Source organism: Anas acuta, chromosome 1, assembly GCF_963932015.1.
Source record: "Anas acuta chromosome 1, bAnaAcu1.1, whole genome shotgun sequence".
Lineage (NCBI taxonomy): Eukaryota > Metazoa > Chordata > Aves > Anseriformes > Anatidae > Anas > Anas acuta.
In genome coordinates this window covers 196,593,344-196,609,244 of record NC_088979.1, presented here as the reverse complement: position 1 = coordinate 196,609,244, position 15,901 = coordinate 196,593,344, and the positions used below count along the sequence as shown (strand labels likewise).

At 35.8% G+C, this 15,901-nt stretch overlaps 1 long non-coding RNA gene across 1 annotated transcript; it reads right to left on the bottom strand.

Moving 5' to 3' along the window:
* Positions 1–6,658: 6,658 nt before the first annotated feature.
* On the bottom strand, positions 6,659–15,255 carry LOC137850333 (uncharacterized). The gene is made up of 3 exons (XR_011092486.1): positions 15,073–15,255; positions 9,761–9,812; positions 6,659–6,949 (listed from the first exon to the last, which is right to left on the bottom strand). It is a non-coding gene; the product is annotated as an uncharacterized lncRNA (long non-coding RNA).
* Between the last annotated feature and the right edge of the window lie 646 nt (positions 15,256–15,901).

Sequence of the window (15,901 nt, the reverse complement as noted above, 5' to 3'; positions counted from 1 at the left end):
CAGGGTTACACCATACATAAAATTGCATTCTACAGATCAGTTTAAAGAGCTATTTTTGTAAACTTGTGCATCAGACCTTCTACCTATGCTGTTGATGATATTTTGTGAGAGTAACATGTGTTTAACTTCTGCTTCACTGAAACACAAGCACCAATTTCCTCCTCTTCAGGCCACTTCTCTTGTATACTATCCATTTCAAAATTTACCAACTGAATTTCTTGAATTTATTTGCAAGAACGTAATCCTACATTAAAAGATGTCTCTATGCATAAAGACTACTCTGTGTAAGGCAGTGCAAAATCTGCATCTTTAAATTATAATGTTGGCACTTCAGCTTTTTTTTTGTTGTTGTTTCATACTCTCCAGAGAATGGTATAAATGCCATTTTCTTTTTGAGGCAGGAAACAGTAATTTCTATTATTATGTGGCAACATATTGCATATACAATGCATCAAAGGGAATTTTGAGAAATTTTTGCAAGACCTGCTATTTGGGTCGTTTGGTACTAGGAAATTCTTGACCAGTTTACATGGTTTCTAGGAATCCTCTGTAAGAGAGACAATTTTTAATATTTTGTTCCACTTTTCTTGTTGTAAACCCATCCTGATGTTGTGTACATTACTCAGCATTCTTCTGACAATTTACCATTCTTTGCTGCCGTGCAAACAAGATGAATAAACTAGCAATGGTATGCAGACAAATGTGCTCCTTTGTTTATAGCAATCACATAAATCTGTGTGCATTGATATTGGTACAGAGGTCTGTGATGATCCTGAAAGGGAGGATTTGGGCAGGATATCAATCTCTTATGATCCTGAAATAATGCCATGGGATCTTTAACTTCCACTTGAACAAGCACTAAAGGCAGAGAGATGGAAACTTGGATTAACTTCTTATCCTAGTGACACCTCTAGCAATGTTTTTGACCCTTACTTTAAAGCTGTCACCAGTTGCCTTGATTTATGGAAACACTATCCTTTTAAATCCTCCTTACTCTTATCTCTGCAGGCAGTTTCCTGATTTGCTTTTCTTTCTCTTAGATCATCCATATTTTTTCTTGACGGGGGCTGTGTGGACAGCCACACTTTCGGTGGTGCTTAGGAAGAAAAATGGTTCTGTTTCCCAGTAGAACAGACAATATTATGGACATGTTTGAGTAGTGTCACACAGAAGGCTTTGTTTTTCTGTTTCAGGTTATAGAAAGAAAAATATATCTGTATAAATAAGACCAAACCCACCACCAGTAACAAAAACAACTGCAGAAAACAAAACAAAACAAAAAGAAACACTAGAAACTCCATTTAATCTTACTCTTGTTTCACAAGCTATGTTTCCCATAAAAATCAGAATTATACTATAGTAATAGGATACTATTTCTATCATTCCAAAGAGCTTTCGTTAGTTATACAGAACCTGTTGGGGTAATGCTATTTCACCACCAAAAATAAAATCTCGTTCCAGCACCAGAGCTTATGTAGTAAATAGTATGTAGTAGAGCTTACTAGTAAACAGTAAAAAAAAAAATAAAAAAAAATAAGCCACTACCCCACCAATATGTATGTCATTTAACAGTTACCATGCTCCTGTCAGTGTTTTGCCTTGTGCCATTTAGCATTGCCCAGACAATACCTGGGCACAGTTTAGGAGACAGCACTCATCTGGGTCTGTTTCCCATGGTCAGTTTGGGTATTTTCATCTCAGTTTTCTTTGGAGAGAACCTTGATTAAATGTGTGGAGGCAGGCCATGCCATGCACTGGAGGTCAGGAGCACAGAACAGTCTTTGTCCATTGTTCATAACACAGATGCAGCCAGAAAGTCTGCAGCTGAAGCACAAGAAAAGTGGCAACAGAGGATTGTAGTGGAGTATCAGCCCACTGATAAAAGACAGAAAAATCTGGGAGGTAGTGCATCTCCTGTCATTGTTGATGTAGCCTTGACAATGTTTAAAAAGAGTTTTTCTACCCTTTTTGAAATACTGAGAAAAGGTAATTTGTTGGGATTTTTAGTTCTTGCATTTTAGGCACAAACTCACATCAATTTAAGAAATTATAAACTATTATTGAACATCCTGTTATTATCAGCTGCTGTTATTATATACTGATCATTTTCAGATTCTGTTGGAGAGTGACCACTCAAAAAGTTCAGTAGATTCTGTTACAACAAAAGAGGCAGAAACAAGTGATGAGGAGGGACAAGAAAGGAGTATACTTCTCCTGTTCCACTGGTGGCTGATCTGCCTTACGGAAGCCTGACCTTTCCCAGACACTCATTCACACACCATAAAATGTTCAATACTCTCTATTATCTTGAATACCGTGCCATGGGTTGGAAAAATCTTAGTGCTAGAAAGATAATTTTGCAAAGATAACTACTGGTAAGTTGGCTATCTATCAGTTTTACAGTAGAGACTGACATCTTTGGGATGTGAGAAAGTTTAGAATTATAATCATAAAAATTTGAAAATATTGACGAGCAAGTTATACTTGATGTATTTCTGAAGGAAAAATAAATAAATAAATAAAGAAGGCCCAAAAAAGTAATGAAAACAAAAAAGTTGTACAAAGTAATATGTCAAATATATTACTTAAATTTCACCCAATGGTCTCTGAAGAGTAATAACCTGAATGACAAAGACATTAAAAAGAAGAGTCAGACCCATATAACACACAAAAGAAAAATAAAGCTACCTCCAGCAAGTCACTTTCTTTCTGACTTTACTATTTCAATATTCTTATATTATTCTGCAGATATCAAAATAGAAAAAATATTCTTCAAACAAAACAAATTAGGGACTTGACCCCAAAACTATATATATATATAGTTTTATATATATATTATAAAATATATATATAAATATATATACTTTTTATATATATAAATATATATATTTACATATATATATAAATATATGTTTCTATATATATTTCTATATATAGAAACTTACTCTAGGATATTAATATATATAAAAATATAATATATATTAATATATTAATATCCTATATAATATATAATATTATATATATAATATAATATAATATAATATAATATAATATAATATAATATAATACAATACAATATAATATAATATAATATAATATAATATAATATAATATAATATAATATAATATAATATAATATATATAAATATAAATATATTAATTATATATAATATAATATATATTAATATATATTAATATCCTAGTGTAAGTTTCTTTTCAATTTTCTTAACTCACTCTTTGGTGAAGAAGTAATCCTTAATATGGTGCCAGATCTCTCTGCAGACATCATTTCCTACTGCTGCAAACCAGGCAACTTGGGTAAGATCACAACTAAGCAGCATGCTTCCAGCTGGACCTAAGCATCCTGAACTTCCAGGCATCAAAGTTGACCTTAAGGAAATACAGTATGCCTACCTTAGAGATTTATTTTTTTCTAAGAAAAAAGAATAATACATCGAGTTTTATTTTTTTTATTTATTTTTTAAACCTTTCTTGAGACTTTTGTGGTGCAGTAAGGAAAATTAAGTTGTATTTCAGTATCTTCTAAATGTATACAGTGTGAATATTGACTTTTTACCCATTAAAAATGTAAACATAGCTTTCAAAATCCACAAAGCCTTAGTACATGACCAGCATAGTACTCAGACTGGATTTTTAAAGAATATTCAAAGACTGAAGCTATCAAGAGCAGAGGATTGTACTTGATATATTTGTTGTGTTTTTCTTAAATAACTTAAAACTTGCGAAGTTGAAGTCTTCTCTTTCCCAAAGACAATTATCACAGTTATGGGAGAAAAGTATTTTTTTTCCAATGAAACCCAAGTTCTTAAGCTCAGTTCACACAGTTGGTCATGCAAAATCAGCAAATTTTTAAAAATTCCCTTGGGCTGGCTTAGACATCTGTGACTTAATGACAATATAACAATGGGATAAGGCTTTCCACGGTCTTCCCAGTAACTTCCAAATAAAATAAAAATAAAATAAAATAAAATGAAGTAACCCTTTAATAAACCCTCCTCTGACAGAAATAGTAATTACAGTGTTATAAACTAGCAAACTTGTTCAGATCAAGACCATGACCCTATTTACTACAAAGAGACCCCTACCACAGTGTGGCAATTCACGTGCTACCCGACCACAAGGGTAGCATGTAAAAATTCTTCATTGATTCTGCACTGCTTTCTTCTGCTACCGTAGCTGAAGAAATTTAAAGGCCAACACATGGGAATTAGTGCAGCACAAATGTGTGATGTGAACATTACATTCATCACAGAATCATCTAGGTTGGAAGAGACCTCAAGATCATCAAGTCCAACCTCTGACATAACACTAACAAGTCCTCCACTAAACCGTATCGCTAAGTTCAACAACTAAATGTCTTTTAAAGACCTCCAGGGACGGTGACTCCACCATTTCCCTGGGCAGCCTATTCCAATGCCAAACAACCCTCTCAGTAAAGTTCTTCCTAACATCCAACCTAAAACAACCCTGGCGCAACTTAAGCCCATTCCCCCTCATCCTGTCACCAGGCACATGGGAGAATAGACCAACCCCCACCTCGCTACAGACTCCTTTAATGTACCTATAGAGAGTGATAAGGTCGCCTCTTAGCCTCCTTTCTCCAGGCTGAACAATCCCAGATCCCTCAGCCTCTCCTCGTAGGACTTGTTCTCCAGACCCCTCACCAGCTTCATCACCTTTCTCTGGACTCTTTTGAGTACCTCCATGTAGTGATCAAGGGGCCCAAAACTGAACACAGTACTCAAGGTGCAGCCTCACCAGAGCCGAGTACAGGGGGATAATTACTTCCCTAGACCTGCTGGCCACACTGCTTTTTATGCAAGCCAGGATGCCATTGGCCTTCTTGGCCACCTGAGCACAAGCTATTCTAATATCTCATATTCTAATATCATAAGCTAATATCACAAACTATTCTAATTTAGCACTTCTGAAGCTCTTGATGCCATAGTAATATATGGTGTGTTGTCTCTTGTGAACAGAATATATGCTTTTTTTTTTTTTTTAATGAGAGGACAGTTTTTAACTGATTGTTAATGGACATTTTGGCTGACTATTTTACAGAATTCTTATGGTTATTACTATCCTGATTCTTTTTCAATAGAGAAAAACTGGCTGGCTTTCTCATATGAATTTTTCTGGTGTTTGGAAAAGGAAAATAGCCAGTAAATGTTACATAAAAACAGGAGGGGAATTGAGTTACAGAAGTACCCAAATGCATCCAAACAAGTAAAACATATCACATATTATTCTTGAATAATGCAGACTCTTCAGAGGTGCTAGACTGTTTCTCTGGAGTTCTGTTTATGTGTGATGGACAAAAAAAAACATGCCTACATGCCCTTATATTGAAGCTGATTTTACTGAGAGACAACACCTTGGCATCCATAGATGAGCCTCCTTTAGATCTATCAAAACTGAGCACCAACAGCTCATCCTGTGTCTGTTATCTCTTTTATGCTGTCAAAGCATCAGCTCTACCCCTACATAGTTTGGGTTTCTGTTACCTATCACTCCAGTCCCAAGTGACATAGCCTGAAGCAATGCTCTGTGCCACCCTTGTGTGTTGATGGACACAGCTGTAAATACCATGTAGTCTTTTTCCTTTCCTTCCTCTAGTCTTTCCTGCAGTCGTATCAACAGTGAGGCCCACAAAACACTTGATAACGATTAGACAGCTGGTATAGATTGTGAGAAGACTGTGAAAATAATAGAGCTGTAATTTATTTACTTTAGTTCCACAACTGGATCTAAATGAGTGAAAAGGGAAAAGGAGAAGAGAGATATACACATATCTATGTACATATGTGTATATATGTACATATAACTATGTACAGGAGGAAAATAATTTCAAATCTGAAAAGACAAACAAATGAAAACCTGTTCTTTCATTCAACATCCCAATCTAGAAGAAAATAGATTTAAGGTCTTTCTGTAAAAAGGTACTACTGGAAAAGTGATTGTTCTTCCTTCTGATTCAATAGCCTGTCAGGATAAGCTATCAAACACTTGAGCAGGATTCAAAGGTTTTTTCAGGTCAGGGCCAGGGTCAGGTTCTGGTTGAATGCATTGCTCTGCCTGAAGACTTTTGAACCTACTTCATTCCCCCTAGAAGAATGTAATAAGTAAAGATTCATGGAAGCATTATTCCACTTTCTATAAATAAACATTCACAAGAGCAGAAGTTAGAGCATGTTTGTCACTTCCTGGTTGAATGTCTCAAAAAAAGTGGGTAGAATAACTAGTGCTAAGGTTTTAGTATAGACAATGTATATTTACCTTAACATCCTCAAGGGAGAAACTGGAGGCCATCTTCAAGATTTCTGACATTCTAGGACTGCTAAACTAATCACATGAAATCATAATGTGGCTTACTAAATATTGAGAGGACTACTGTGGGAAGTGAAATATTTTAATTACTTTTGTTCTTAGAAACAAAGTTTGATGCTGCATTTTCTGAATTCTGAATGAAATCTATGATGACTGAGCAAAAGAAGAGACATTGTTGCTATTTCTCTTTAAGGAAGAAACTAGCCCTTTCCCTTCCAATCTTGTAAAATTTTCTGGACACATGTGAGAATTAACACTTGTCAAAAAACAAACAAACAAACAAACAAAAAACCACTTTTATTGTAATTTTTTTTTCTAGATTTAATCTGACATAATCTAATCCAAGCTTTTCAAGCCCATCAAATGTATTACACAGTCCAGGGTCTCATTACTATGTATACACATCATTTTTTTTTTTTGCTATTTATTTATTCCCAAAATGACTAGCATCTTCTCATTTGTATAGCACATAGGCATTTGATGTATGGGCATCCTGATACTGTAAAACAATAATTCCTGATGAGAATTATTTTCTGGATGTTCTGGAATTTTTCTGTTCTGTTTCTGGAAGGATTTTCTGGATGTTCAAGAATGTAGAAATCTGAAAAACAATCAGATAATGACACAATATTTATTGGTTGGAAGCTCTTGTTTTTACTGTCTGATGATATCACAATATCACAGTAACACTGTGATCCACACTGCATCTTCTGTGCTATATTTTATTTGAAGAACCACTACTCCTATAATATAATGTTTCCTAAAGCTAAAATTGAATGTTGAACTTTGAATTCTCTTAGACAGTATCTTAACCCCAGCTGAACTAGAAAAATGATCTACACTAGGTGTTCCCAGCTTAAATACTTGAACTGCTTATTTTGGAGACCACCTCCCAAAGAAACATAGCAGAAGATTGTGTTTTCCAAAAAATAACTGTCTTGATCTATCTTGGCTGGTTCATAAAATTGTTGTATGAGGTTACTGCAAAGCCTGATTTTTAGGTGAATGTATTCCAGGTTAGATCATTGGACTTTGAAATGAAACCTCTACTTCCGTAAAGTAGAGGCAAAGTGTTGTATTCTTCAGAAAGATCCAAGTCCAAAAATGCCTGAGGAAAGCCATGGTCATGGCTTAAGAATCTGTTTTCTGATCCTTTTTCTTATGAGAGGTGGAGAGGAAGGCTGGAGGCAATGCAGATAGAAGGAATCCTGGTCAGGAGGAGGAAAGACAGCAGAGCTAAATTATGACTTATGGATAATCACTTATTTTGCTGTTGTAAGGTTTTATTGCATTTGGCAATGAGTGGCTGTGTTGTTATATGAATTCATGCTCATTCCTTATTCAAATGAGGAAAAAAGAGTCATTAGTTCATTTCTAAAACAAAAAGAACATGCAGAAGCATCCACAAAGAAAAAGACCTCTTTCATTTGATAAAGCTTTAAAAATGCGTAAAAGCAGGACTCGATTGCCCAATTAATTTGGTCAAATTCTTCTTGGTTACCTGTAGATTTCACAGTTAGTTAAGCAGTAGGAGGAAGTTATTACTCATGTTCTAAACTGTGCAACAGTGGATAAGGGAATTTAGAAAACTCAGAGTACTCTAGAGGACTTTTTCATACAAGTTTCTGGAGTTGCTAGTAGAATTAACTACAAGAGTTATCTATCTCTATCAGAGAGGACTCTTTGAGAAACAAACACTGTGTTCTTAGAAGGGTTAGGTACACAGACTTTAAGAGTTAGTCAAGTGGAACCAGTGTCTGTGGAGCCTGATGTGAGGAAACAAGATATCCCACCTCTGTCTAAGCTGGATATTGTATTTGTTTCTTTTCTGTCTCATCTCAGAGATGGACCTATTCAGTGTCTATACATACTTCCCCTAAAACTCCTAGGTTGCTTTTAAAGCTGAGTGACAGCAATACTTGTATTAATAAGAAGTAGGGATTGAACTTTTGTCCAGCAAATCCTATGTATGTGGGTGTTTTCTCAGTTAGACACTCGTGCTCACGGCAACTGACTTGTCATGATGTCCACTTTGATGTGTTATTTTTGGATAGCTGAAATAGAGAACACTTTTACAGCTATTTGCTTCACTTGACTGAAGATGGAATGGTTCCAGTTGTGTAAATACTTCCTGGTGCTCTTCCAGCTTTTCTCCTCACTACCCCCATGGAGATGCATTTGCTTAAGCAGGGCATGGCATGGGAGGAAGCATTGCTGGATTCCTCTCTCCAAACCTTCCAGCATATCTCAGACCTGAACTACAGGATCTCTACTAAGTCCAGACCTTGACCTTTCCTTGAAGAGAAAGAACCAGTTGTACACCTTCTGGTCATGGTTTTGTCAAGTGGACAATTCAAAAAATAACTAAATATGTGCGACTCTTGTTAGGACTTAGATCTCCAGAGACAATCATTTAATATCAAAATTAACTTCACATTCCTCTAATCCTAACTTACCTACCTTATTTTTTAACTTGAGATAATGATGATACAAAGTGAAGTAATGAACACATTAGGTTGGAATCTGGTATTTCTTTTTCTCTTGGAGTGCCTCAATTGAAACAGCTCTTACAGCACTACAGGATTTATGAGGATTACATAAAGAGTTTTTCCCATACCCATAGTGAGTATGAGTTTCATCCATCAATGCAAGCTTGTATAAGCCCTGTGAATGAATGGTTATGCATAACTTTGAAACCCAATGTCAAGTGGCGAAATGGGACTTTTCTCATGTATAATTGCAACCTGTGGTTTATGCATATTGCAATGAGGTTAGAAGGTATAACTTGTTTTGTAAACATGATTTTACTTTGTGTGCTTGATAAAATAAAAATAAGCAAACAAACAAAAAACATGGGAATAACAAGCCATGTTTTGATACTCTCTGTCAGAGTAATAATATCTGAATTATAAAAAAAAAAAATATAAAAAATCCTGTGCTGATATAAACTGATGTAGTTACATTTGTTTCTGGAGCTATGTTGTTGATGGCTGTTGAGTATATGACACGCTGTTAGAAAAGTATTAAAAAATAAAAATAAAAATTACTGTTGTCTGGCTCTCCATCTGGCAAGAATGACCCTACTTCTCCACAGATATCAAACGACACAGCATGTTGAACATGACAAATCAGGGTGTGAAGTTAGCATTACAGATCAGACAAGAGGTCCATGTAGCCTTTTCTCATCCAGAGACTAGTGCTTGATGCATACAAAGAAAACAAAACCAAAACCTCAAAGAAACAGTACAAATATGTAATGACTGCTGCCCTTTTATATCCTTTCAGCTTTGCCAAGATGAGTGGATGAAACCCTTGAAAGAAGTATGAGATGGTTGAGGCTTCAGAGTACAGATCATCTTTCCTTGTTCCTCCTCAGCATTAACCTTCTTTTTGAGCTCTTCAGTCTACTTACCTCTTATTCTTCAATGAAGCATCAGTAGCATCAGGAGGCCAGACAGTGTAACCTTTCAGAAAAAACAAACAAACAAACAAGCAAACACCCTCAAGGCTAGAGAGATAGTCAGCAGCAGTCTTTGTCCATGAGCTGATGATCTTTGGCATCTGTTGGTGTTTTGTAACCTCTTTTTTTCACAAGAGGTGAAAATTAAAGTAGTTCTTGGGTTCCTTAAAAATTTTAGTGTATATATATTTATATATATATAAAAGGCCATCAGCAGTATCCTTGTTATCTTCAGAAGAGCTGTCCTAGGGTAGAGAGTGCTGCTAATCATAAAGTCAAGATAAGAAAGAAGTAGGTTTAAATCCAGTTTGTGTAATATAAATAGAGTTCATATTTGAAAAAGTGGTGAGCACTGACCTGGAAAATCAATACCAACACAGAATCACAGAATCATCTAGGTTGGAAGAGACCTCCAAGATCACCGAGTCCAACCTCTGTCCTAACACTAACTCCACTAAACCATATCACTAAACTCTACATCTAAACGTCTTTTAAAGACCTCCAGGGATGGTGACTCAACCACTTCCCCGGGCAGCCTATTCCAATGCCTAACAACCCTCTCAGTAAAGAAGTTCTTCCTAATATCCAACCTAAACCATCCCTGGAGCAACTTTAGCCCATTTCCCCTCATCCTGTCACTAGGCATGTGGAAGAATAGACCAACCCCCACCTCGCTACAGACTCCTTTAATGTACCTATAGAGAGTGATAAAGTCGCCCCTGAGCCTCCTTTTCTCCAGGCTGAACAATCCCAGCTCCCCCAGCCTCTCCTCATAGGACTTATTCTCCAGAGCCCTCACCAGCTTTGTTGCCCTTCTCTGGACTCGCTCAAGCACCTCAATGCCCTTCTTGTAGCGAGGGGCCCAAAACTGAACACAGTACTCGAGGTGAGGCCTCGCCAGAGCCGAGTACAGGGGGACAATCACTTCCCTAGCCCTGCTGGCCATACTGCTTCTTATACAAGCCAGGATGCTGTTGGCCTTCTTGGCCACCTGAGCACACTGCTGGCTCATATTCAGCATCATATTCATATTCATACCCAGGTCATATTCATACTCATATTCAACCCAGGTCTTTCTCTGCCAGGCAGCTTGCTAATCACTCATCTCCCAGCCTATAGTGCTGCTTGGAGTTGTTGCATCCCAGGTGCAGGACCCGGCACTTGGCCTCGTTGAACTTCATACAGTTTGCCTCAGCCCATCAGTCCAACCTATCCAGATCCTCCTGCAGAGCCTTCTTACCCTTGAGCAGATCGACACATGCACCAAATTTGGTGTCATCTGAACTTACTGAGGGTGCACTTGATCCCCTCATCCAGATCAGATATCTAAGAGATGGCACCAAAAATCTCCAGATAGTTCTAATGGCTGAACCCACAAAATGGAAAATGCATTGTCCAGAGAATTCCTAACATCTGTAAAATAAATAAATAAAAAAAACCTGTCTCCTAGACTAGATACCAGTTGGAATGCTTTACTTAATCATTTTTGAAAAATAAGACTATAAAACACAATATATTTCCTGGTAAAAAGATATTGTTGTATTTGTACCTCATTCTGTCCAGTTAGATTAAGTTCTTGAGAACATCAGACAGTTTTTATTTGCTTCTTGTCATGTTAAACTGAAGGACATTTAGTATTACAAAATAATTTGAAAAAACAAACAAACAAACAAATCTTTGCAGTTTAAAAAGGACCTGCTCAGACTCAAAATCCTGTCATTTTAAAATAAATTCACTTAAAGAGCTTTAAATCCAAATCAATTATCTTTTCTCCCCTTCTCACACATATTCTTTAGTTATCTCAGTATATTTTTTTTGCTTAATAAATGAGTTTTAAGTATGGTAAAATCCTATTAAAGAAAATAAATGTTTAGAACGCAGACCACAATCCAGCTTTGTATGCCAAGGGAACTGATACATGTCTTTCACTATGGAGTGTTGTATAGCAATAAAAATTTTTGCAAGTTAAACCGACACGCTTGAAACAGATACCCACTCTGAAATGCCATCATTCTGCAAACATAAGAAAATCAATAGGACACTTTACGTGTCATAAACTAATCATTCAAATGCAATTGGGAGCATAAGCTACTTAGACAAGTAGAGGCTTTAGAATTTAACAACATACCATATTGTTTATAACAAATAAATTAGCCATATAAGTTTTCAGCTCTCTGTCATGTACAGATGTAGACATTCTTTTATTTCCATAATTCAGCTTTTATAATGAAAATGCTTCTGAATCATATGATCACATAGGTCAAACATCATCCCTCCATTAAAGAAATGTGACTCCTTATTTCAGAAAAATGTGGAATGTTGTGTATGTATATAAAGTCCTACTCTTTACTTAGTCTTACAAAATAAATAAATAAATAAATAAAAATTGGACTATCCACAAATTGAATTACAGACCATATTTTGCAGCAATGCTGATGAATCATGAGGGAGAAGAATTGATTTAGCAAACAACTCAGTCAGAAGTACTAAATGAAAGTAGTAAAGAAAACGTTGCATCTGGAAACAATGTGTTTTAGAAAAGGATGCTCATTTCAAGACTGGCCTTAGGTATAGGTTTCTCTTTTTAGTTCCATTCACTCTTGAGGTGAAAAAGGCATAAGCTTCACTGTTAACTCTAATTGCAGACAAAATTACCAGGCATTATATAATTAGTATGCAAATTCAACTACCAAATGAGCTGGTTCCTCCATTTGTAGGAAATGTTCAGCTACCTAAGTACTTGTCTGCAGTGACTCTTGATTATTGGTGTTTACACAGTTTTTCTGCTTTGAAGTCACACTTTACAATTTAGTTTTTCTAACTGATATTAATAGAAGACATAACCTTCAAGTAACAAGATTAAACAGCCAATATACATTTTGGATGTGAATTTAAGGAACCAATGGAAAGACCCTTTCAGAATACACATAGAGAAAATGTCAGACACCTCTACGCATAATGAAAATGAATTTCCCTTACAATTTCTTATTGACTGTGTCTAAATCTTTCTCTATTTACGATGTTTTTGGTTTGAATATTTGAATTTAATTGAAGTGGTATTGTAATGTCATCAGTGTAAAGCTTTATTCAGAGTTTTCATCTCTCATTTACTCAGTCAAGTGTTATAGACACAGCAGAAAGGATTACAATGAACAGAAATAAATTGCAAGGATGAGAAGATATCCCTCAGGAATTCTAAAAGAAACTTGAAATGAATAATATTAGTAGGAATTCTGTAGGCAGAATTAATCTTTATCATTCCCAAACACTTGAAAAATTATGCACTGGCCTATGTGAGAGATTTGAAATACACAGTTTCCTAACAGGGTCTGCAGTTAGGTTTTATTTGCTTTCTACTTTTTAAATTACTGTAGTTTGCATTTCTAAGCTTTTCTCTGTCACAATGAAAGCTGGGGTCTTATATTTTATCTTCTTTTAATGGAAGTGGCTCTTATATGAACACAAAGCATGGAAGTGCAATTTTCAATAAATATTTCAACTATGGTAAGATTTAAGATAATATGATAAGACTCACAGGTAAGAAGCCACTCAGTTAACACTGAAAATTTACTGTGTAAAGTAAGCTTTAATGTCAATTAGACCTTATGAAATGTGAAAAGCAACCAACCAAACACAAAAACATACTTAAAAAAAAAACAACACACTTTTACAAAGTGTTCCGTTGTTTGAGAACAAAGTGTTCACGTCCGTGCCCATGGCAGCGGGGTTGGAGCAAGATGATCTTTAAAGTCCCTTCCAACCCAAGCCATTCTAGGATTCTATGAAAGTGCAGAGTTTTTCTATGCAGTATTTTGATGATTTTCACAAGATGAGCTAGTAAGATTCTGAGAATGTCCTAAACATATTGTAGCTGTATTTAACTCTCTTAAAAATACACCCTGGTCCCTTTCACCAACAAAGTAAATAAGTTAGCCCTCAGGTTGGCATTTGAAGATGGGAGGTAGCATGATGTTTTACTTCTCTGATTCAGTGACAGCTTGGGAGGTTCCCTTAGAACCTATAGAACCTGAGAACGGTTCTACAAAAGACTTGCTCAAAAGAGAATACTGCACTATAACTGTCTAGTAAAAAGAGCCTAAGAAATAATCCCTCAGGCTCTTTTCATTGGACCTGGGAGCTTCTACAAAGTACAGAGACTCTCACTGCAGCCTCACATGTGATTATGTACAGGACTCTGACAGAAGGAGACAGTGGAAGCCTTCTTGTGATACAGTGCTGGGTCAAGGTAAGATAAGGGCATCACTTGCTCTAAATCTTAAATTTTCTCTTGTTTCCTATATGAGAAGAGAGATAAAAACCATAACGTGTGAGATGCTACAGCAGAGGACTGCAAGACTGATGTTTGAAAAGTGCATTAGCTATATCTAATGAAGCATTGTAATTCCATCATTAGATGTAAGAACTAGGAATTATACAACATCTTCCTTATCTCAGTCTTTCTCTGTATTTACTTTCTCCACAATTTTCACGGAATTGGTATTAGATCTTCTTCTAAACTGGAAGACTGGACACACAGATTAGATTACCTTGGACAAGTATTCAAAAGAGTTGAATCTGGGCCACCACCAGACCACACAGCTATTCCACACACTCAGCCAGGTGGAATTCATTTTTTTGTTTCCATCTCAAAACACAGAGATTATTGTAACTGTACTTTGAGTCTAAACTATGCTTTTACTTTATCTCAAAGAGGACATTAAAGTTGTACCATGAATTTAATCTACCTTTTATTTCTATCAGGAAAGCAGTCTGACTTTTAAAACTGGCCTGTTGTGATTTCTAAGTTGAAAACAAACACTGAAGGATTTTATTAAAACCAACTACTTAGCTTTTTGTGAAACAACCCTGCTTGGTATTTGCTTTCTACACATAAGACCTGTTTTTATTTTATCCCTCCAAAAAAGTTTGACGAAAAAGACCCTTAAGGCTTGCTATTCAAAAATTGTGCCTTTGAAAACAAATTTTGGGTAATATGAGCTTTAACAACACATTAATATATTTGTTTCTTGGGTTAGTGTATTTAAAGGCTGCAAGGAGTTATGGAGACTGCCTGCTTTTTTTTTTTTTTTTTTTTAAATTACGTGTTTTTTTTTGGCATTAGTGATGAAGCAGTTCTATGCCAGAGAACCAAGGTTTACGAACAAAGCCACTTAATTTTAAAAGTTCACGTACAGGTTACAGAATCACCAGTAGCATGAGCAGGTTTTCTTCTCCTTTCCTCTTCCAATCCATTAAACACCTACCTTGACAAACATACCCAACTGCAACCAAGGGTCATATATGTTCTTGGAGTAAGCAAAATGTCTGTGCTCTTGCTTCCCCAGGCTTGCTCAGTAAACCTGGACGCAGATCCTGTGGCAAGCCCTCACTTACTGCTTAATTCTTTTTACAGGCAGCAGGTATTAAGCAAGTTTCTTGTAGCAGCTGCTCTGGGAAACACTGGTATGACTGTAATCCTCCCAGCTGAAATACTCCTAGGTATTTACTGATTCTCAGTGTGCACAGCTGAAGAGACTCCAAGTCACTGGAGCCAAACTAACCCTGGGGTCTAAGTGTTAGTATCCAAACATAAAAATGAAGAAAAATATGTGTTCAGGATCAGAATTTTAGGTTAAACAGGAAAAATACCCAGATCAAAAACTTCTACTGTGGGGCACCCAGGAAGGTTTGTTTTAGCTATTGAACCCTTTTCAAAGCCTGCTTTTTCTTTAAATTTAATTCAGCTTTTGAAATGTAGAATATAATTTCAAACTGGAATGAGAAACATACTCACATATGCCTCAAAAAAAAATAAAAAAAAAAATTGAAGGATTATTATTATTATTTTTTTCCTGGATCTTTGTTTTAGTTTGAACTATTTTCAGACAAAGATCCATTTCATACTTTGGTACCCTGAAGCTTATTTATTTATTTATTTGTTTATTTATTTATTTATAGAAAACTATAGAAATAAAGCATCTACTGAAAAAATATTGCTCAGCTCTGGAAAATCACTTTGGCAACAAATACAATGATGAATGTTCTCAATGAAAACACTGAAAGGGAACTATCAAAAAATTTTAATCCAAGATG